The following is a 23,525-nucleotide window of genomic DNA, read 5'->3' as shown; positions in this document are numbered from 1 at the left end:
CCGCTCAGAGCAGAGCACTTCCTATTCATTCACTGCCCCGTGCAGCTGAGGCTGCAGAGAAAGGCATGTGTGTTTGAGCTTTGGGGTGCATACCCTAATGCAACAGGCTGCGCACACCTATGCTCATGGCTGTATTAGATCAAAAGGGTGCTTCTACTAAATACTGAGCAAAGGGTCTGAATACTTAGGACCATGTGATATTTCATTTTTTATTTTTTAATAAATCTGCAAAAATGTCAACAATTCTGTGTTTTTCTGTCAATATGGGGTGCTGTGTGTACATTAATGAGGAAAAAAAAAAATTTAAATTTTTTGTTTTTTAGTAAACTCCATGCGGGCTTTCATGTGTCTTGCTCTTAGGAGAGGCTTCCGTCGGGCCACTCTGCCATAAAGCCCCGACTGGTGGAGGGCTGCAGTGATTGTTGACTTTCTACAACTTTCTCCCATCTCCCGGCTGCATCTCTGGAGCTCAGCTACAGTGATCTTTGGGTTCTTCTTTACCTCTCTCACCAAGGCTCTTCTCCCCCAATAGCTCAGTTTGGCAGGACAGCCAGCTCTAGCAAGGGTTCTGGTCATCCCAAACATCTTCCATTTAAGGATTATGGAGGCCACTGTGCTCTTAGGAACCTTAAGTGCAGCAGAAATTTTTTGTATCCTTGGCCAGATCTGTGCCTTGCCACAATTCTGTCTCTGAGCTCTTCAGGCAGTTCCTTTGACCTCATGATTCTCATTTGCTCTGAAATGCACTGTGAGCTGTAAGGTCTTATATAGACAGGTGTGTGGCTGTCCTAATCAAGTCCAATCAGTATAATCAAACACAGCTGGACTCAAATGAAGGTGTAGAACCATCTCAAGGATGATCAGAAGAAATGGACAGCACCTGAGTTAAATATAGCAGTGTCACAGCAAAGGGTCTGAATGCTTAGGACCATGTGATATTTCATTTTTTATTTTTTAATAAATCAGCAAAAATGTCAACAATTCTGTGTTTTTCTGTCAATATGGGGTGCTGTGTGTACATTAATGAGGAAAAAAATGAATTTAAATGATTTTAGCAAATGGCTGCAATATAACAAAGAGCGAAAAATGTAAGGGGGTCTGAATACTTTCCGTCCCCACTGTACATCCTTATTTATGTTGATGACCTTATAACTTGTTTTGAACAAGAAGGGGATTACAATCAGATAGTTCACAAGCTAAAAGACAATTTTGAAATCAAAGAACTTGGGAACATTAACTACTATTTCGGAATCCAAATAGAGAGAGAAGATGGAAGTTATCTTCTCAACCAATCTCCGAAAATCTCCGAAATCTTGAAACAATTCCAAATGCAAGATGCAAAGGAAGTGAAAACTCCTATGGATTCAGGCAATCTAAAAAGGAATAAAGCAGAAAACTTGCTACCCAAAAATGACATGTATTGCAGAGCAATCCGTAAGCTGCTATATGTTGCCACTGTGACAAGACGAGACATAGCTGCAGCAGTGGGCATACAGTACTATGCAGGAAGGTTTCAGCTCCCTGTCAGCGTGATTGAAACGCAATAAAAAGAGTGATACAATACCTCAAAGGAACAATTCAGATGAAGTTACGGTTACCAGCAACATCCAATTCTAAAACTGGTCGGTTATGTGGATGTTGATTGGGCCGGGGACCGCAGATACCACAAATCCACAAGTGGATTCAGCTTCCAGTATGGGGAAGGAACCACAAGTTGGTCTACTCGAAAGCAAGCAACTGTCGCTCTATCTTCAACTGAAGCAGAGTACATTGCAGGAGCACACGCATGTCAAGAAGCGATATGGATTCTTCAACTTTTTTGTGGACATTGGGATGGACATGTCAAAATCAACAATCTTCCACTGTTTCATATTGATGGATGGACTGTCTGAGCAATCCCTATTTCAGCTCTACCTTCATTGATTGAACTTATAGCCCAGCAGTAATCAAATCACCATATGATGTGATATCTATCCCAGCTGCTTATATGCTCATGTAGAAGCCTATGGATACCTTTGGTTCACTCTATACACGTTCAAAAATATTCATACTATCATCTTTACCTTAATGCCGAGGATTCATATTACCATTCTTTTACATTTTTCAGCAAGATTTTTTTTTTTGGGGGGGGGGGTTGGTCTTATGGGAGGTGGGGGTTAAGGAGGATATATGGACATGACACTGGTTTTTATAAGGTTTTTTTAATAAATTATTTTGGAGTAATACTCTATAGGGTGTGTATATCGTATCTTTTTTTGTTTTTTGTTTTTCGATTGTTAGTGAATACAGCCTAATTGTTTAAAAACACATAAAATTATAGCACACGGATGTGAATCATAAGATAGAATGGAATTTTCAGGCAGTAAAGTGTGTGTGTTTTACTTCAGAAAAACAAACAAACGTGAAGAGGTCCTAGAGCATGGGTGCTCAACCTGTGGCCCTCCAGCTGCTGTGGAACCACAAGTCCCATGAGGGATTGCAAGGCTTAGAGGTACAAGCATGACTCCCAAAGGCAGAGGCATGATGTGACTTGCAGTTTCGCAACAAATGGAGTGCCACAGGTTGAGCACCCATGTCCTAAAAGGGAACCTTTACTAAGTGAGCTTTTCAGTTGCTATTGTTAATCTCCCTCTGAAAATACTAGCCCAGTTGTTTTGCTGATCCTGTGCCATCCTGTGTATCACAGAAAACTGAGAGTTAATGTGTTGCTACACTTTCAGTGCAGTTACACTTAAGCTGGCCATACATGGATCAAAATCGGCCAAATTTTGATCCATGTATGGGTACTGTGGTTGTACAGAAAACAAAAAGGCTACCGGATCTGTTTCAACTTGGTGTACCACATCTAAAGGAATCATCTTTTTTTTTGTAGCGTACATATAGAGGGTTTTTAAGCACCCAAGAAAGACACAAGGACAATAAATAAAAGATTTTCTTACAAACTTCATTGCAAAGACCATAAAAATTATCAAAAGTAGTGCAAGGGCTGATCACGAAGAGTTGGATCAAAGATGGAGCGTTAATGATCTCACAATACGTAAACAAAATATACTAGATGTCGCACTGTAACACTGTAGATCACTGATAGGTACACCCATCCATCAACGGGGGATACAGATACAAGGTGGATGAAATAACATGATGTTATATCAGATGAATGTTACATGATGGATGCCCAATAGAGGATCACAATAGATATTACATACTGTATATACACACGCATCACTTACATATACAGTGTCCATCAGTTCATTGCAATACATATTCTCTTAGCCAATATTAAAAATACAGAGGTTCTGGAGTCAGTGACAACCCCGCACTGGTTACCTACCATAAACAGACCGCACAGGGATCAACATAAAACATCTATAAAAAGAGAGCAAAATTTGTGTATGGTTAAAGCTTTTTTGGCTCTACTTCTCCTATGGGTCACAGGATTTAAGCTTGTTCTACACTCCTGTGATCTGTTTTCAGCCAACAGCTGGCTAAAACCAACTGTCTGCTGATGTCACTCAGCCAGTCCAGGCTGGGGAAAAATCCTGACTTTACAGTCAGGATTTACCAAAAGGCCTGGACTGCCAGCTGGCTCAGCCTCTCACCTGTGCTGCTGGGAGACTGAGCCAGCTGCTCCCTCCCCTCAGCCCAGTGTTCTAAAGAGCACTGGAGGGGCAGAGCAGAGAGCCATTGACTGACAGTCACTGCTCTTTGCTCAGAGCGGAGGGAAGAACTGAGCGATCAGTGGTCTTTGATTGCTCAGTTCTCAGTGCAGAGATGGTGAGGGACAGATGCAGCATAATGTTTTGTTTTTATTTTGTAAACCCCATACTTCTATTTTAATATAATTCCACAAAATGAAAACTAATGAAGCAAGGCATTGCAATATGCCTCATCCTTTGATGGAATGTAAGGATCCAAAGACCAAAGTGCAAATGAGGATCAAATAGCTGCCAGCACAGCACCTTATATAAGCCCAATATGCAAGGAGGAGCTTACTCTAGTGAAACCAAAAGGGTGCCAATAGCATATAAGCCATGTGCAGCAAACAGGATGTGGGGAAATGAACAACTTTCCAAAATAGCGTCTATCCCCTCCCACTTCAGGAGCCATGACAGCACTGCCTGCGCAACTGCTTAACAGTGAGTACAGAGTAGCGGGGGTGCTGACACAACATGCTGTCCAATCCACCTGCCCAAACGAGTGGAAGGGATCCACCAGGGAAAGAGGCAACAGGTGATGGGGCAAGCAAGCATAGTTTACTGCAGCCCAGCAGACCATCTCACCCCAGGGCAGATGGACCACTAATGCCTGTCCCCATAGAACTATGGGGTGGGCCCATGTGGGCTGGGCGTGATCGTGTATATCAGGGAACCAATGCAGAGTCTCCCTCAGAGTCCCAAATCCTGCAAAAGAAACACAACTGCAGAGATTAAACTAGTATAAACCAGTGATAAACATTTAAAGGGCTAGATAGAGGTAATAAAAGCTTAATCACAACATACAACAGAAACATATAGCACACAATAAGCAATAATATAAAGTGTGTCAAAAGACAATACCCATTTGGGAGAGCACAGATAGAAATTTGAAGGACTTTACACATAAATGTGTACATGTGTATAAATGCACAATGAACACTAACATGAAATTTGTCAAACAACATTACTCAATATAGAGAGTCCAAGAGGTTGGAAATTTGAAGAACCATATTCAAAAATATGCACATGTGTGTAGGTGCACGTATGGGATTTCACATATGCATCATTTACTCAGGTTTTTTCTTTTAATTTAACAGACACTAAACCCAGATATGATTTGAAACTCGTGGTCTCATTGATGCCTGGGGAATTATGGCTTTTAACTTATATATGCACTGCAATTCTCTCTGAAGTATCTGCTTATTCCACCTCCCCTGGGATCAACATGAACTCTATTCACCACCAGAAACCATACTTTTGGAAGGGAAGCACATACCGTAATTCTGTTCCATCGCCACGTGCCTACTGATAGGAGAATATCTATTTGGCATGGCATGTGTGTGATCATATATCTGTCGTTGACATTTATTCTAGCCAATATAAAAGACTCAACAAGAACATACCATCGGATATACAACATCTTTGATGTTGAAATTGACAAAATGCTTTGCATTGAAGAATCTGCCAACCAAATATTTAACAGCTCCCATATCACCATTTCTTTTAAAAGAGCTTTTTATCAGCCTGTTTCATAGAGATTATGCTCTCCTAAATGTGATCTGCGTTTCCTGAAACAATTTTGCTTACCTTAGGGTCCATAATCAAAAAAGATGCCAGTAATGAGGAATAGCATTTCTCACAGCAGCATGTTGATCATTATATTTAGTAATGATACGAAAAGGAGCTTTCTCATTTCTTTTACCTTTATGATTAAACAATAAATCATGAGAGTGTCCAGTGGTCCATTGAAAAGCCTTTTTAGGACAAGTCTAGCTATATCCTCTCCCAAGGAGGCAAGATCTGAGTGCATCAGCTGCTTCAATTTTTTTTTTTATCATCCTGACTCTTCCTTCTTAACTTTGGGTATTGGCTTTACAGAATCAATCTTATTAAAGGCTTGGATGAAAAAATATCTGTCCTCCAGTATTGTGTTCCCAGCTGTGGGTTTGTGATAGAGATTACATGACAGTGTACCCTTTGGTAAAAATTCAACTTCAACATCCAGAAAAGTGCATTTCTGTGAACTGTAGGACATAATACATTTTAGATTATACTCATTAGCTTTCAAAAAAGCCAAACTGTGAAGCAAGTTGGTGGAACCCTCCCACACTAGAAAAATGTTCTCAATATAGCACACCCAAGGAACAATGTGGGACATAAATGTAGATGCTTTCTCAGATAGCAAAAAAAAAACCAGATCCCACTTCCCCAGGTACAGGTTTGTGTAGGATGGAACACCTATCACTACTCTATGAACCTGGAGGTAGTGGAGGTAACACAAAAACGTTGTGACTCAAAACAAACTAAACCCAAATTTGTGGCTGCTATGGGCATAGCCCTGTTAAAAAAAATAGTCTCACTACTTTGATACCCTTCTCATGGGGATTAGAACAATATAAACTCTCCACATCAATGTTGACCAGTGTGACACTTTCAGAAAAACGTGGGCTATCGTTTATTTTGCCAGAAATTGATAGACCAAGCATGAAAGGACATAAATAAGAATCCACTATCTTACTGGCATTTCCTGTTAAACTTTGTTAACCAGAGATTATTGGTCTTCCAGGTGGAGTAGATAGTTTCTTATAAATTTTTGAAAGGGCATACAAAGCTGGTAACTTGGGATATTGGGTTCTTATGTACTTCCCAAGTCATCTTGGCGATGGTATCCATATGTGGGGCTGTGTCTACTAGATTGTAAAACTGACATTTAAATTTATCAACCAATAGAATGGAGATTGGATGATACCATTCACTATTTTATAGGAGGTAGTACACATCTTTACATAGACAGAGATGTGTATCACCACTGTGTTCCAGACTCTCTCTGCCCTCTCTCCTCATTGCTACTCAACTCCTTGGTGACTGAGGAGGGAGAAAGAAATTGCAGAGACGGTTGAGTTTGGGCAGCTGCAGTATCATTGTAATGCTGACAACCTGATCCATGCAGCAGCTCCTTTCCTGCTAGTGCTTCGGACTGCTCCTCTAACACCACAGTAAACAATAGAAAAAAACCTTTCCATTTCTCCTATACAATCATTTTTCCCCACAAAGTCCCCCCTCCCCCATTTTTTATTTTACAAAAGTTCAACAACAAAAATGTCCTCAGGCAAAATCCCCCCCAAGCACCCCCCCCAAGCAAAATCCCCCCTTGCTCCCCAAGCAGAAATCTCTCCCCATTCTCTTGCATTTCCCAAGTAAAAATCCCAACCAACAGAAAATCCCTCCAAGCATAGAAAAAATCTCCCATTCATGCAAAACACATATCAGACCTCAGATGCATGGCTCCTGGCTCAGAGTATGGAGAAGTTCTCCTAGACTTTCTTTGGCTATCTCACCTGACACATTAGAGGCCAAGGGGAGCCTAGGGAAGCACTGTAGATCTGAACTCTGTTCTTTACTGGCACTTTATCATTATGAAGATGCTTCTGCATAAAGGTGCTTAACCCTCGGGCACCAAAGAAGAGACCCATAGAAGAAGCTGCTTGTGTTGGGCCTAGCAATGGCAATGCAGATTTGTTCAGTTGCTTGGGGAAAAATTAAATACCTGACACTTTTGGGTAAGGATGGACATGTCTCTCTCTCTCTCTGTCCCTTGTGACAGTGCTATGCACTTTCTGTATTGGTCCAGCTATGGGAAAAGAGTCTATAGCTGTGTGTGCTCTTACAAATTGGTTTGTTGCCCTCTTGGGGCTTTCCTTCTCTAGTTCCAGTGGCTGAATGACATTGTGGGGAAGTGAGGAAATGTGAGTATTTGCCGCTGTGGAGGGGAGTAGGCTATTTGACTTTTCTCTGCATGACCAAAAAAAGGTTCACTTTAATGTATTGGTACATGCATGGTAAGTAGTCTGCGTCTCCCTTGACATATGTATATGGTACAGTTGGATCTCTGCCAAACCCAGAGAGATTGTTGACGAAACATAACAGTTTTGGATGCAACATAAGCATTTTAAAAATCTCCTCTATTTATTAGCAGATATTTCAAAACAATTTAAATGGATAATAAACCCTTACATAAGCCGACTGAAGTTATTAGCATCAGATGATACACAGTGATGATTTCATTCCTCCTACATACGCTGTACTTGTTTATCTGCATCTTTTTCTCCTACGCAGCCTTCCAAAGTACACAATTTGATCATATTTCTCAGCATCCATTAGGGAGGGGGTGGGGATCTGATGTCACACACTGTACAGCACAGAGCATAGAGCTGAGTGTAATCTGAGACCTGAGTAGAAGGAAAGGGCACAGCCCCCTCTATACAGTCTCATAGGGAAACATGCACATCTGAGGATGCCAGTTGCTTGGAGTCTTGAAAAACTTGAAAAATTAGCTTATGCAAAAAGCAGAGAAATGACAGAAAAGACAGGCACCCAACTATAGAAGTAAACACTATAGAAGAATATGCTTTGTTCATTTTTTATTTCAGAGGATTACAACCAATTTAAAGATATGTTTGTCAGGACAGAAAAATGGCAGCTGGCAATTCTGATGTATTTTTAGGTGCACAGCATAGGGTTGTCATTCTTATTTTTCCTTCACCACCCGGTAAATCGCTGACACAGAAAAGGCACAACATACATGTTGCAGGTCAGTGACTTACCAAGCAGTGAAGGATAAGGATGACAGTCCTGGAGTGTCCAAATATGTCAGCAATGACCATAATTCTTGCCTGAAAGGTTGCTTTCAATGATTCCCCGTTCAGTCACCTTTCTTTTGTGTTCTTTTTCTTCTTCTCTCTAGACACATAGCACAATTTAAACTAATACTTTTTTTGTGAAAATAATCTGTAAGGGTCAGCTGAAGTCACAAACACTTTTACTATCAAGTGTTTGAGATCAGACAGACAGGCGTATTAGATTACGTCCCAAAGGACACACACTTTATTTTCAGGCATGGCACAAGGCTGAACTGATAATGGCTTTGAGTAACTATAATACAAGAACAAAGGCTCTCTTCATAGAAAGCGACTGTGCTACTTACACACAATGTATGAGTTAAACTGAATAATACATATTCTGGGGATTAAGAGCACAAAGCATTGCACTACTCAGCATGCATCGCACAAGCTAAAATTTCTGGTAAGAAAGATGTTTGTCAAATATAATATTATAATGACTTAATCTTAGTCATTCTATGCATTCATGTGAAAAACCTTCTGTGCTGCAGCTGCCCCCCAGAGCCCCCCCCCTTTTCTTACCTGAACCCGTTTGTTCCAGCGACGAGCATGAGCTCAGCGCTCCAGCTGCTGTCAATCAAATCCAGTGACACAAGAGCGGGGGGCAGGGCCGAGTCTTGCTGTGTGTGTCAATGGACAGCGCGCCCGCCCGGGTGCCCCCAAGGAAAGCGACTCTCTGTGGGGGCACCCGATGAATAGGAGGGGCACCCCAGAAGAAGGGGGTGGGGGTTGCTCTGAGCAAAACCCTTGCACAGAGCAGGTAAATATAACATGTTTGTTATTTAAAAAAAAAATGAACCTTTATAATCACTTTAACCATAACTATATAGATGCACACCAGTATGGCAATAATACAAGCTTATATTAAAAAAAAAAGATTAATAATAGTACATACATCCAATGTACAAACAGGTATCATCAGCAAAAGGTCCAACAAGAGTGATGGTGGAATTGTGCACATATACCCAGGTATATATAGTAGGTATATATAGTTATTGTTAGAGATACCGCCATATGAATGTTGCAACATAGTCCAGTTGCAGAGGCCCCTGAGGATGATCATGATGCAGCATTTGTCTTGGTGTCAGAGACCTAAAGGCAAGATTTGCAGTAATAGGAAGACCCTCCAGCCATTGTCTAACCAGCCTAGAACACAGCTTTTCATTAGCACCACTGTGATGTGACTCTGGAACTCAGAGTCATCCTATCTACTCTGTGCTTAGTCCCTAGTAGCATCTAATCTGTCATGCAAACAGACCTCTAACTACCAAGTGGCTATCGGATGCCTAACCTGACTCTAGCCTATGCTGGTTACTAAGCTCTGAGCTAAATGTAGCTATAGAATCCCAGACCAAAAGGGCTTAGTAACTAGACTAACAGGAGCCGCATATAAACCCTATTGCAAAAAAACTGGTTCACCTACTAACATACAGCATAAACACACGCACACTGGATCTGATATAGTGCATGTAAGATAACAACAAGGGAAAAGATATACTGTACTCCTGTCACCAGTCATTAAACACATACATACAGTGCCTTGCAAAAGTATTAACCCCCTTGGCTTTTTAATTTGTTACATTACAGCCTTTAGTTCAATGTTTTTTTTAATCTGAATTATATGTGATGGATCAGAACACAATAATCTAAGTTGGTGAAGTAAAATTAGAAAAATATATACATAAAACTATTTTTCAGAAATTAAAAACTGATAATTGGCATGTGCGTATGTATTCCCCCCCTTTGTTATATAGCCCATAAAAAAAGCTCTGGTGCATCCAAATACCTTCAGAAGTCACATAATTAGTGAAATGATGTCCACCTGTGTGCAATCTAAGTGTCAGATGACCTGTCATTACATATACACACCTTTTTTGAAAGACCCCAGAGGCTGCAACACCTAAGCAACAGGCACCACTAACCAAACACTGCCATGAAGACCAAGGAACTCTCCAAACAAGTAAGCGACAATGTTGTTGAGAAGTACAAGTCAGGGTTAGGTTATAAAAAATATCCAAATCTTTGATGATCCCTAGGAGCACAATCAAATCTATCATAACCAAATGGAAAGAACATGGCACAACAGCAAACCTGCCAAGAGACGGCCACACACCAAAACTCACGGACCGGGCAAGGAGGGCATTAATCAGAGAGGCAGCACAGAGACCTAAGGTAACCCTGGAGGAGCTGCAGAGTTCCACAGCAGAGATTGGAGTATCTGTACATAAGATGACAATAAGCCGTATGCTCCATAGAGTTGGGCTTTATGGCAGAGTGGCCAGAAGAAAGCCATTACTTTCAGCAAAAAACAAAATGACACATTTTGAGTTTGCAAAAAGGCATGTGGGAGACTCCCAAAATGTATGGAGGAAGGTTCTCTGGTCTGATGAGACTAAAATTGAAGTTTTTGGCCATCAAAGAAAACGCTATGTCTGGCGCAAACCCAACACATCACATCACCCAAAGAACACCATCCCCACAGTGAAACAAGGTGGTGGCAGCATCATGCTGTGGGGATGTTGGAATGGCCTAGTCAAAGCCCAGACCTCAATCCAATAGAAAATCTGTGGTCAGACTTAAAGATTGCTGTTCACAAGTGCAAACCATCCAACTTGAAGGAGCTGGAGCAGTTTTGCAAAGAGGAATGGGCAAAAATCCCAGTGGTAAGATGTGGCAAGCTCATAGAGACTTATCCAAAGCGACATGGCTCTACAAAGTATTGACTTTAGGGGGTTAGGGGGGTGAATAGTTATGCACATTGACTTTTTCTATTTTGTCCTATTTGCTGTTTGCTTCACAATAAAAAAAAAAACATCTTCAAAGTTGTGGGCGTGTTCTGTAAATTAAATGATGCAAATCCTCAAACAATCCATGTGAATTCCAGGTTGTCAGGCAACAAAACACGAAAAATGCCAAGGGGGGGGGTGAATACTTTTGCAAAGCACTGTACATAAAGTATATACACCCAGAAGCTATGGGCTATGATAGGAACACTTGCCTAATAACCCCTGCTTCTGTTCTGGAATAGCAACAGTTCTTCCATGGGGATATGTGGTCTTAGCTCCTCTTCTCTTCACTTCCACCTAGTAGGAATTCTAACCTAGCTATACAGAGACAGGAAATGATGTACATAAACAACAGCAGATCCCTACAGAGGTAATGAATAACTTGTAAATTAGCAAGGCCCCCTGTCCTTAAAGCGGTTGTTAACCCTCTTTGACTACTTCATATAATCCTCTCTGTGTCCTTATGACAAGTGCTCCTGTCTGTGTGATTTGAAAAAAAAAATGCCTTCTTTACCGTATTTCAGAGCATTTCCCAGTGAACATGTGACTGGCCGCCTCTCTCCTCTCCCCATCTGACAAATGCAGTGGGTGGGGCCCCCACTGGTGTCAATCAGGAGGAGAGGAGAGAGAGAGAGCCGACCGGTCACGTGATCACCCAGAAACGCTCTGAAATACAGTAAAGAAGGCGTTTTTTCAATAAATCACACAGACAGGAGCACTTGTCATTGGGACACACTTTGGGAAGCACTGAGAGGCAGCATGTTATACATAACATGCTTTAAAGAAGCAGGATCTTTTTTATTTTTTTTTTGGGTTAACAAACACTTTAAAGTGTTTGTTATCCCAACACATTGTATTCCTGATATGTGCCTGCTGTATCATGTACTTGTATGGACAAGTATCCTGTTCTCTTTGTATTGCTTCCTTTGTGTAAAATCCCTGATTTTCCAGTCCTTCTGCTTTCCTACAAAAAACTGACCACACTAAGCAGGAGAACAGTGTGGTCATTTCTGTAGCTATTCTGGGAACTTAGTGTGCTCTCCTTCAATGATCAGACTTGTCCCGATAGACCTGCTCTTATGCAGCTGAGAACAGAGGAAAAGTGATCACTTATAAAAAAAGGGGAAAAAGTTATTTAGAATGCTTTTTGTTTTCGGAAAAATGAAAAAAGAGAAAAAATTGGACTGTACAGGCCAGACAAGGAGTAAGCAACTTAAAAGCAACTTATCTATTACATCATAAAGTTTTTTAATCTATAACAAATGTTAAAAATACATATATTTGATATGTATTTTTGATAGTTAAAACAATTATACATCAGTGCGAGTAGAGTACATTGTATGTGTTTATCCACAAAGATGTTTCAAATATTAGTGCTGGTAAGAAAGGTCTTCATGTGCCGATGCATTTTACCAGACTTAGCTCCATCAGGGCTCTTGAAACAAATATAGCACTCATTCTGGCATATAACAGCACCAACACAGCAGCCCCCTGGGTGGGCACTGGAGCATCAAGGGAACTCCAACCAAAGGAAGGATCACCCACAGAAGGTCACTACTTAGGGCATATACATGTAGGCGTGCTTAATATGTCCAAAAGGGTGAGAGAAACCCAAATGTAAGTGATGAATATATATTTGGTAAACCTCTTATAAACCTGCTAATAGTACATAGGATATGGTCCATTCACAATATTGAGGATTGGAGTGAGGTCAAAATATAGTTAGAAAAAACCCAGAGGCCAGTGGACTTAAATATATAGTATCCTCTAGGTATCCTCAGGATGTCAAGTAGGGCGTGGCCATCCACATAATATGCCCAGATAGATTCAGGGGGTCCACATGCCGTGCCTGCATTTAGAGAGTAGTAAGGCGTCTAGGAGGTCCGGTGGTGTGGCTAGTATCTTGTGGCTTGTATCTATACAAAAAAATGTTTTGCCGGTCATTTCTATTTTTGTTCACACTGCAGAATGGAGTGGCTCACAGCAGCGGTCCGGTGTGTCCCTGTTCACTGTTTCAGGTCCAATTTCGGTCTGAATTTTTGACTGAATTCGGACTTGAAACAGACCAGAAGACACACAGGATTCCCGTGCAATTCACTCCGGAGCCGCTCTGGAGATGTGTGAACTGGCTCCATTGAGAGCCGCTCACAATCTCCTGACATGCGAATTAGGTGCGGGAAACCCACATCCAATTTGCAATAGTGTGAACCCAGCCTAAGAGCCCATTCACACAGGGGCAACACGACTTCCAGCACGACTTTGGGAAGCAACTTGGACACGACTTGAGTATGAATCACAGCACGACTTGGGGCAACTTACAACACAACTTGAAGTCGCCTCCAGGACAGGGAACTTTACAAGTGGCCAATCAGAGCTTATCAGCTGTGTGTGAGAAGGAGGGGGCTGGCTGTTTAGTGGAGGAAATTACTTTCTGTTTCCTTTCTGCTTCCTGTAAAGTTGCCTCAGTATGAACAGTGATCAGACTTGGAGGCAACTTCCATTGAAATCAATGGGTACAAGTTGCCTTCAAGTCGGATTGAAGTAGTACAGGAACCTTTTCTGAAGTCAGAGCGACTGCAGTAGTGTGCATTAAGACAGATCCATTCACTTACATTGATTTATTAATGTAGCGCGACTTGAGGCGACTAGGGGCGACTTGAAGTCGGATCAAAAGTTGCCCCTGTGTGAATGGGCTCTTAAGCTGAATGGGTTGTTTTACAAGGTGATTGTTTAGAATCACTTTAATTCTGAAAGCCTGGAACACAGGGATATAATGACCTGTTATCCCACACTCACATTCAGTTATTGCTAGACTTAAAATGTATCTAAACCCAAAAACAAAAATGTAATATATTGCAGCTTACCAGTCCATAAATGTGGTAGTTGCATTTCTTTTCTTTTTCTTCTTTATTTCACTTGGTGATCTGGCCAGTAACATGCTTTCTGTCTTAGGGTGTATCCACTCCACTGGAGGAGCAACAGAGACACCTTTGGACAGCAGCAATCTCAACCTGATGGACTTGACTAACACATTAAAGGCGAATTCCAGCTTACTCTAATTAAGCAATTGCAGCAATAGTTATTTTGTTTATTTTGAGATAAAGGTTTTACATAAATGAAAAAAGCTGACCATTATATCAGTCATCAGTGGTAAATAGTTTGTCTCAATCCTCTAACTGCCACGTTTGCTGGACTGCTTGGTCTGTTAAAGGAAGTTGAAAAATAACAGATTTACTGGCCAGATCACCAGGTGAAAATAAAGGAAGAGAAGAAGACTGTTAAAGCTACCACATCAAAGATTTGGTAAGTTGTTACGATACCATCTTCCGTTTTTGCTTTTGGGTTTGGATATTCTTTAAACATTTATGTGACATTCTAATTAAAGCATAAAATGACCACTACACCAAGTGGAAATGATCACTATACCAATAGATCTCTTGAAATGACCATAGATAGAAATGCTTGCAACTTATTGGTGTAGTCCTTTCTGTGACATCAAACATGCTATCTGTCTCTGCACTACTAACTCAGTCTCCGATGAGAGACTCCACTTCAAGTTTTGCCCCTGGCTTTAAGGTCACAAGTGCCTGATTAAGTTTGGGGCCCTTCGGTGTGTGTGACAGAGTGCTATTCAAGCGATGCAGCTGGAGGCAGCAAAGGAGCAAGCCACACTAACCGGGTGCTTAATGAAAAATAAATCAATTAAATAATGCCAAATAAAAATATTTAAAATGTGAAATAAGGGATGATGCACACTAAAAGTGTCAGGATACCAAAACACAAATAAAACTATAATGAAAAATATGGCTCCTGGAAGCCCCTCCTCTCCTCCATCTCCCGCCATTTTTGAAGTCTCCGCCCAGAGCTGAGTTGCTGTGTGCCCGCTATGGCTTTACGTGTCTGATCAGGGAGCCTAACGATGGACAAAGAGGACCCCGGCACAGTGCAGCACATTGCTGAATGGAGCCGGACCCGAGCCGCAGTGCGGGAGCTGGAGGGGAGACTGCGCTGCTCTGAATGCTTGTTGATGTTGAAGCAGCCTGTGTGCTTGGGTGGATGTGAACATGTGTTTTGTAGGACTTGTGTGGATGAAAATGTTGGAAATGAATGCCCCTTGTGCCACACACCAACCTGGGTAAAAGATGTGCAGATCAACAGGCAACTTGATAATATTATTCAGCTATGTAGTAAGCTAAACAGCATACTGGATAAAGGAAATCAAGATGAAAACAAAATGGATTTATGTCAAGATGCATTACTCAAATCAAGCACCACTGAAGGAGAATGCAATAAAAAACAGATAAAGATGTGGTTTAGCCCTCGTAGAGGGAAGGCAAGATATGTCTTAGAAAGAGGAGTCAATCAACAGATTCCTTCAAAACTTGAACAGATTCCAGTATTCGAAACATACGAGTTTGTGTCATCTTCACCTACTGTGGAGCCCATGAAAAAGAAAAAGAATTCAAAACAAAGAAAATCCAAAAAGAAAAAACTAGAAGATATCAACCAAGAATGGGGAGTCGGAGCACAAACTCAGAACAGTGATGATGGCAAGAAAAGTATTGTTTCAAACAATATTAGATCTGTCTCATTTTGCAATTCTCCTGTAGTTTTAACATCTCCCAGTGAACAGGAAAATGACCAAAAATGTGATTCACCAATGAGATATAATCAGACTAAACCCGCCCGAGGTCACTCTGTTGGAGCCCCAATGTTCTGTGCCAGTTTCTAACAACATTGTATTTAAGTCTCTATCGAAGCAAAGGTGTGACGCTAAAGATGGTGAGGTAGATGAAAGCAATCAACATGAGGATAAGAATGAAGTTGATGATTTTGAAGGTAAAGCCAGTAATAAAAAAGCTTTACGAAGTGCAAAGCAAAAAAATGTCAAAACGTTCAAGAAAAGAGCCTCAGAAGCCAGGAGGCGGTTGTAAGACTGAGATGATAGAAATAAGTGATCCAAACCTGGAACAACCAAAATTGCTTTCCAAGCCTTCCACACCCTCTTCTAAAAACTAAGATGGAAGAAGAACAAGTCAAACTAGCACCAGTATCCAGATGTCTCCATGTAACCTTTCCGTTTCTAAGAAAAACATCAGGGGAGAGACATTGCTTCATGTTGCCTCCATAAAGGGGGACCTGAAGGGAGTGGAGGAGCTTCTCAAGAATGGAGCCAACATCATTGTGAAAGACAATGCTGGCTGGACACCATTGCATGAAGCTTGTAATCATGGACACTCAGATGTGGTAGAACTGTTGATGCAGTACCAAGCTCTAGTGAATACCACTGGCTACCAGAATGACACTCCTTTACATGATGCTGCAAAAAATGGCCATGTAGCCGTTGTTCGACTATTTCTGAGCCACGGAGCATCCCCAGATGCAGTTAATATAGAGGAGATAAAGTTGGCTTTGCTGCAAGCACAGAAAAACAAGGAGCCACTTGTGAAGCTGCCATGCTCTGGCCTGAACAGATGCCAATGTAGAGAAGAAGCTATTGTCCTTTTGGCTAGCGGCCTGTCAGCCTCTCAAAAGACTAATCTTACCAATCTTGCTGCACTTCTAAAGGCAGAAATCTGCTCTAACTACAACAGTTCAGTAACTCACCTCATTGTTGGGGAGGATCCCATGCTCCGTACCTTAAAGTGCATGATGGGGATGTCAGCTGGATGCTGGATCCTTCAATATTCTTGGGTGAAGGCCTGCCTGGAGTCACGTGGCCAAGAGCCAGGAGAAGCACATGAGATAAAGGGTGGACCCCACAGAGCTCGACTCAACCGAGAACAGCTGCTTTATAAAATACTGGATGGATGTCATTTTTATTTCCTGGGATCCTTCAAAGAACATAGAAATGAAGACTTGACTGAGCTGGTCAAAGCTGCTGGAGGACAAATTCTCATTCGCCAACTAAAGCCTGATAGTGATGTGACCCAGACTATTAACACTGTAGCTTACCATGCTGACTCTGATCAAAGGTTCTGCACACAGTATATCATTTATGATAAGACTTCCAAATATGTCCCACGCATAGTACGCCAAGGGAAGGTCTGGTTTGAGCCCTCAAATTGGCTTATTGACTGTATTACCTGCTTTCAGTTGCTCCCTGTGCAATAACAAGCCACGTAGACCCAAACAAGATACAAATGAAACTGGCTACCTATGGTGCTGTTCCTCAACAGTACATGAAGCATTTTCATATTGCTGACAGTTTTGTAAATTCTTAATAGAATACAAAATAAACAAAGACACTGCATACTCTGCTGGAATAACATTTGAATATAATGTTAAAAACTGAAAGCTGACGGTGATTCTGTTTTTGTCGTTTTTTTAACTATATGCAACATTTTTTTTAATTCAAAGGGTACCAGTTTTTAAACTTGTAATGACAATTGTGAAAGAAAAATATGTGACTTTATAGTGTTACTAAACCCATGCTCATATAAATAATGCATCCGCACCCCCGCAGCACAGACAGCATACAGTGAAGGAGAAAGGTGTTTGATCCGCTGCTGATTTTGTGCATTTTCCCACTGACAGAGAAATGATCAGTCTATCGTTTTGGGTGGGTGTGTTTTGGCGGTGGGGGACGGAGTGGCAACGGAGAAATCCGGAAAAAAACGCATTGCAGGAAAGTTATAAATTTGCATTTTGATAAGTGAGATAGGTATTTGACCCCTTTGCAAAACATGACTTTGTACTTGGTGGCAAAACCCTTGTTGACAATCACAGAGGTCAGATGTTTCTTGTAGTTGGCCACCAGGTCTGCACACATCTCAGGAGGGATTTTGTCCCACTCCTCTTTGCAGATCCTCTGCAAGTAATTAAGGTTTTTCGAGGCTGACGTTTGCTAACTCGAACCTCCAGCTTCCTTCACATATTTTCTATGGGATTAAGGTCTGGAGAATGGGTAGGCCGTTCTAGGACCTTAATGTGCTTCTTCTTGAGCCACTCCTTTGTTGCCTTGGCTATGTGTTTTGAGTCATTGTCATGCTGGAATACCCATTCATGACCCATTTTCAATGCCCTGGCTGTGGGAAGAAGGTTCTCACCCAAGATTTGACGGTTCTTGGCCCCGTCCATCATCCCTTTGTTGCGGTGAACTTGTCCTGTCCCCTTAGCAGAAAAACACCCCCCCCCAAGCATAATGTTTCCACCTCCATCTTTGAGGGTGGGGATGGTGTTCTTGGGGTCCTAGGCAGCATTCCTCCTCCTCCAAACACAGCGAGTTAAGTTGATGCCAAAGAGCTTGATTTTGGTCTCATCTGACCACAACACTTTTTCACCCAGTTCTCCTCTGAATCATTCAGATTTTAATTCGCACACTTCAGATGGACCTGTACATGTGCTTTCTTGAGCAGGGGGACCTTGCGGGCACTGCAGGATTTTAGTGCTTCACGGTCTAGTGTGTTACAGATTGTTTTCTTGGTGACTATGGTCCCAGCTGCCTTGAGATCATTGATGAGATTCTCCCGTGTAGTTCTGGGCTGATTCCTCACTGTTCTCACGATCATTGAAACTCCACGAGGTGAGATCTTGCATGGAACCCCAGACCAAGGAGATTGAGTTATTTTGTGTTTCTTCCATTTGCAAATAATTGCACCAACTGTTTTCACCCTCTCACCAAGCTGCTTAGCGATGGTCTTGTAGCCCATTCCAGCCTTGTGTATGTCTACAATCCCTGACATCCTTGGACAGCTCTTTAGTCTTGGCCATGATGGAGAGATTGGAATCTGGTTGATTGCTTCTGTGGGCAGGTGTCTTTTGTGCAGGTTGCAGCCTGAGATTGGGAGCACTCCCTTTGAGGGTGCTCCTGGTCTCGGCTCGTTGCCTGTGTGGAAGACGCCTGGGAGACAGAAATCTTGCTGTTTGGGGATCGGGTACTTGTTTCACTAATTTGAAATGCAAATCAATTCGTGGCTTTTTTGGAATGCATTTTTCTGGCTTTTTTTGTTGTTGTTCTGTCTCTCACTGTTGAAATGGACCTACCATTAGAATTGTTGACTGGTCGTTTCTTTGTCAGTGGGCAGATATCAACGAGTTAACCAAACTCCAGCACAGGATGGAGTTTGGTCTAGTTAGATTTGTCAGTGGGTAGACATGCACAATCAGCAGGGGGATCGGGGGCTTTTTCCCCTAACTGTATAAAACCGCTATATACCTTTTCCGACCAGCGGTATACAGTGGTAACGTGACATATAGCAGTGTCCAGTCGAACGCTGAATGTTCTTGTAAGAGGGAGGCTTCACTCTTCTCTGACTTGTCTTCTGATGCCGACTGACCCCTGAACCCTCTGTCTGGCCAGCACTAGCTCCAATCAAACAGGAAATGTTCTTTTCCAGCAATAGAGACCAAACTGTGCATGTGCAGACTGACTCCACTAACTCGTTCTTATCCGGCTTTGTTATGGGGACAATGTAATAAGATGAGGATCTGTGCATACAAGATCAAACAGACTTTTTACACAATGCAGAGGCTTAACCCCTTAGGTTCTACAGTGAGTATAACGAGCATGCTTTACTGCATATACAGACTGATTTACTGTTGTGGGTTTAGTAACACTTTAATGGTACCAAACCATCTCAGGAGTAAAGAAACAAAAATTGAGTTAAAAAATGTATTATTTTTTTAAAATTCTCAACATCTGGATGACCATCTGTGAGTAATTATTTTTTGCTAACCCTTTACATTTTTGTTTGTTTTGTTCTTTTCCTGTAGTTTTTGTAACAATAATGATTAATCTTGTCAATACCAGAATGATGTGTCCTGAAGAAGCCGAAACTGTGAAACGCGTTGAGATTTTACAGCTGTTGTATCAGTGTTCTTTTGCATGTGTCATCTTTCATACGAGTATGCTATTGTCAGCTTTAATTGAATAGCAGCTATTAATGTCAAGTATAACCCTCCTCTTTTTTATGTATACATTTTCTGAGCAATATTTTTTTGTGGTGGATTTTATTAAATTACATTTTGTTTTAACCACTTGACGACCAATGACATACCGGTACATGGCTGGTTTTCAAGTTGTTATACAGGGAGGATGCCTTCAGCTGCTGCTGGATCAGGTGGGGCTCTCCCCCCCCCCCCCCGCTGCCTTCCGCTGCTTTCTTGGGTTGTCCTGTCTCACGGGACACCCGATCGACCAGCTGCCACTTCTGCTGGCTGATCATGGAGGCGGACCGAGACCAGAACTGCTTTGTTCGCCTATATGATATAGGAACCCGGAAGTGATGAGCAATACATTACTTCCAGTTTCCCGGGATGTAAACAGCACAATTTTTTTATATTTAAAGCATTTGATCACACTGATCTTGGTGTGAGCAAATGCTTTTAAGGGCAGAGGAGGGACCCCAGATTTCTCCATAGAGAGTGCCTGTCACTGCCTCTTGCCGTCGCGGAGGATGTTTGTGTTCCCTGTGATAACAATAAAGTGATTAAAGAGATGTAAAATGACAGTGTAAAAATAAATTGTTTAAAAACAACATTTTAAAGCGCCCCAGACACCCCATGTTCGGGCGCAGGAGCGAACAAACTCATTGGTCTCGCAGCACGTAGGGGCAGCGATCGTCCCATGCATGTGGGGTGTCGCTGCGAGTGTCGGATCATGGGCAGTGGTTCCGGCACCAGACCTCCTGTGTAAGTCTAGGGTGGTAACCTGTAAGTGCAATTTCTGATCACTCATAAAGAGAGCTACAAGCTGGTGACACACTTTTTTACACAACATAAATAACCATGCCATACCCTAGTGCAGAAAATTGGAAGATTAGTCAATTATTCTCTAGTGGGGGCTCCCAGAGGCTTAGTGAAAGGACTGCATCACTTTTAACAACTGTTGGAGTTAGGTGTTATCCACATAGGCAGTGCTTTGTTTACAAGGATGGACCCAATTCATAGACTTGCATTGTGAAGATGAACAGTAGAGTACAACCTTTTAGTATTGAAGAAGGAAGCAATAGCCAAATATGGGTGCCCCATGTACATATAAAATTACAAATTATACATAAAAATAGTTTTCAGACTATTAACACACATTGATAGGATTATATAAATCTTGCTGATAATTTTTGTTCATCTTATCAAAATTTGTAAAATAAACAAAGGTTTGCTTTAATGGCTTCATGTGTTGGTGACCTCCTGCTATTCATCTCAAATGTGTGTAAATAGACAAATGACTGACATTACTATCTGCTGTGGCCACTGAGTTAACTCTGCCTACACAATCTTCTTGTCTTTATCATGCTGTTTCTGTTAAAAGTGTGAGAAAATGAGTAAGGTCAAATAATTTGCCCTCTTATGTGCTGCAGCCAGAAGCTGTCTAGTCTATCTGAAAGGCTAAAATCATTTTCAGCTTTAACCAAGTGTAGATGATGTATTTTTCATACTATGCAATTCATACCTAACTCAATGACTCATTTGCCTCTAAAGTATTGACAAACAACCCATGTGAGAAGACTGTGGTGGAAATAGCTTTAAGCCAACCATACATGAATTGAAATTTGGTGAGTTCAGCACTGACAGGCCAAAGTTTGATCTATGTATGGGCACGCTGGCTGTACACAAGTCAGTCTATACCAGTGATGGCGAACCTTGGCACCCCAGATGTTTTGGAACTACATTTCCCATGATGCTCCACTATACTGCTGAGTGCATGAGCATCATGGGAAATGTAGTTCCAAAACATCTGGGGTGCCAAGGTTCACCATCACTGGTCTATACAGTCTTTTGTGTATAACCAGCCTGTTGGGTTTTCCTAAACTATTAATTTTACTGGCTATAGCCGACAACACTAATCATTGTGTTCTGTGGGCAGAGAAGGATCCCCACAAGCAGAGAACACTGCAAGAGGGAGAGATTCCCCCATCAACACAGTCAGGAATCTGGCAATTTTCTTTCCTTCCACTCGTACTGGAGGGAAAGAGGATTGCATAGTAGGCAGTGGGTATAGAAAGGAATCGCCCCCCTTTTAACTTCTTGCCTACTGGGCACCTATACTCTCTTCCTGCCCAGGCTGATTTTCAGCACTGTCGTACTTTGACAATTGCGCGATAATGCAACACTGTACCCAAACAAAATTTCACCATTTTTTGAGACACATAGAACTGTCTTTTGGTGGTATTTAATCACCACTGGAGGCTTTTATTTTTTGTTACAAAAAACAAAAAACAGAACATTTTGGGGGAAAAAAAGTACATTTTCTCCTTTACTGATGAAGCTGTACTAATGACACGGCACTGATGAGGCAGCACTGAAAGGCAAGGCTGACTGGCATCACTATTGGGCACTGATTGGCATCACTGATGGGCACTGTTGGGGCTGTACTTATAATCAGTACCCTGATTATTTGTGCAGATCTCCCCTGTGAAAAAATGCAACTGAGCGGCTCTCCTCACACTGCCATTTCGCCAGCATTTCCTTGTTTACATGTGATCAGCTGTGATTGAACACATCTGGTCACATGGTCAAAGAGCCTCATCATTGGCGCTTTACCAGGATCAGTGATGCGCTATGACCCAGGGGCTGAGCGCACTACCGAACGGCGCACATCCAGAGTGGGACAACGTCATCCCAGAATGAGAGAGCCACTACCTGCTCGTCATTTAACAAGTTGTAGATGGAAAATTGATCCCCCCCTCCAACCACCTTTTACTGTAATTACAGCCTTCAGTCTGTTGGAATATGTCTCTACTAATTTTGCACATTTAGACTTTGCAGTATTTGCCCACTCTTCTTTGCAGAACTGCTCAAGTTCAGTTAAATTTGATGACCATTTGTGGACTGCAGGCTTTAAGTCATTCCACAAATTTTTAATGGGGTTCAAGTCTGGGCTCTGACTAGGCCATGCAAAGACATTCGCCTTTTTCTCCTTCAACCACTGTGTGGTCACTTTTGCTCTGTGCTTTGGGTCATCGTCATGTTGGGAGGTAAACCTTCCCTTTGACAACTTTCTGGCAGAGGGCAGCAGATTTTCCTCAAGAATTTGATGGTATTTTGCCCCATCCATTTTTCCTTCTATGGTGACAAGTGCTCCAGCTCCTGCTGCAGACAAACACCCCTATAACAGGATATTACCACCCCCATGCTTTACTGTAGGAATGATGTTCTTTGAATGGTGTATTGGATTTCTGTCATACATATAGTTTGTTGTGAAGGGCAAATAATTAAATTATAGTCTCATCTGACCATAAAACGTTTTTCCTTGTGCCCCCAGAATCTTCAAGGTACATTTTCGCAGAGCAGAGTTGTCAGTGCATGTGACCTTTCTAGAGGAGGGTCCTTTCTTCTTGCAACCCTCCCATACAAGCCACATTTGTGGAGAATATGTGATATTTTCACATTCACACAATGGCTACCCTGTCATAAATTCCTGC

At 41.8% G+C, this 23,525-nt stretch overlaps 1 protein-coding gene and 1 pseudogene across 1 annotated transcript in view; both read left to right on the top strand.

Moving 5' to 3' along the window:
• Positions 1 to 23,525, top strand: part of GRXCR1 (glutaredoxin and cysteine rich domain containing 1) — a 97,137-nt gene that overhangs the window by 23,757 nt on the left and 49,855 nt on the right. The window lies entirely within an intron of this gene.
• Positions 14,881 to 17,285, top strand: LOC141124323 (BRCA1-associated RING domain protein 1 pseudogene; annotated as a pseudogene).

This window comes from Aquarana catesbeiana, linkage group LG01, assembly GCF_042186555.1.
Source record: "Aquarana catesbeiana isolate 2022-GZ linkage group LG01, ASM4218655v1, whole genome shotgun sequence".
Lineage (NCBI taxonomy): Eukaryota > Metazoa > Chordata > Amphibia > Anura > Ranidae > Aquarana > Aquarana catesbeiana.
The sequence above is the reverse complement of the archived record's forward strand: the minus strand, read 5'-3'. Positions and strand labels throughout refer to the sequence as shown.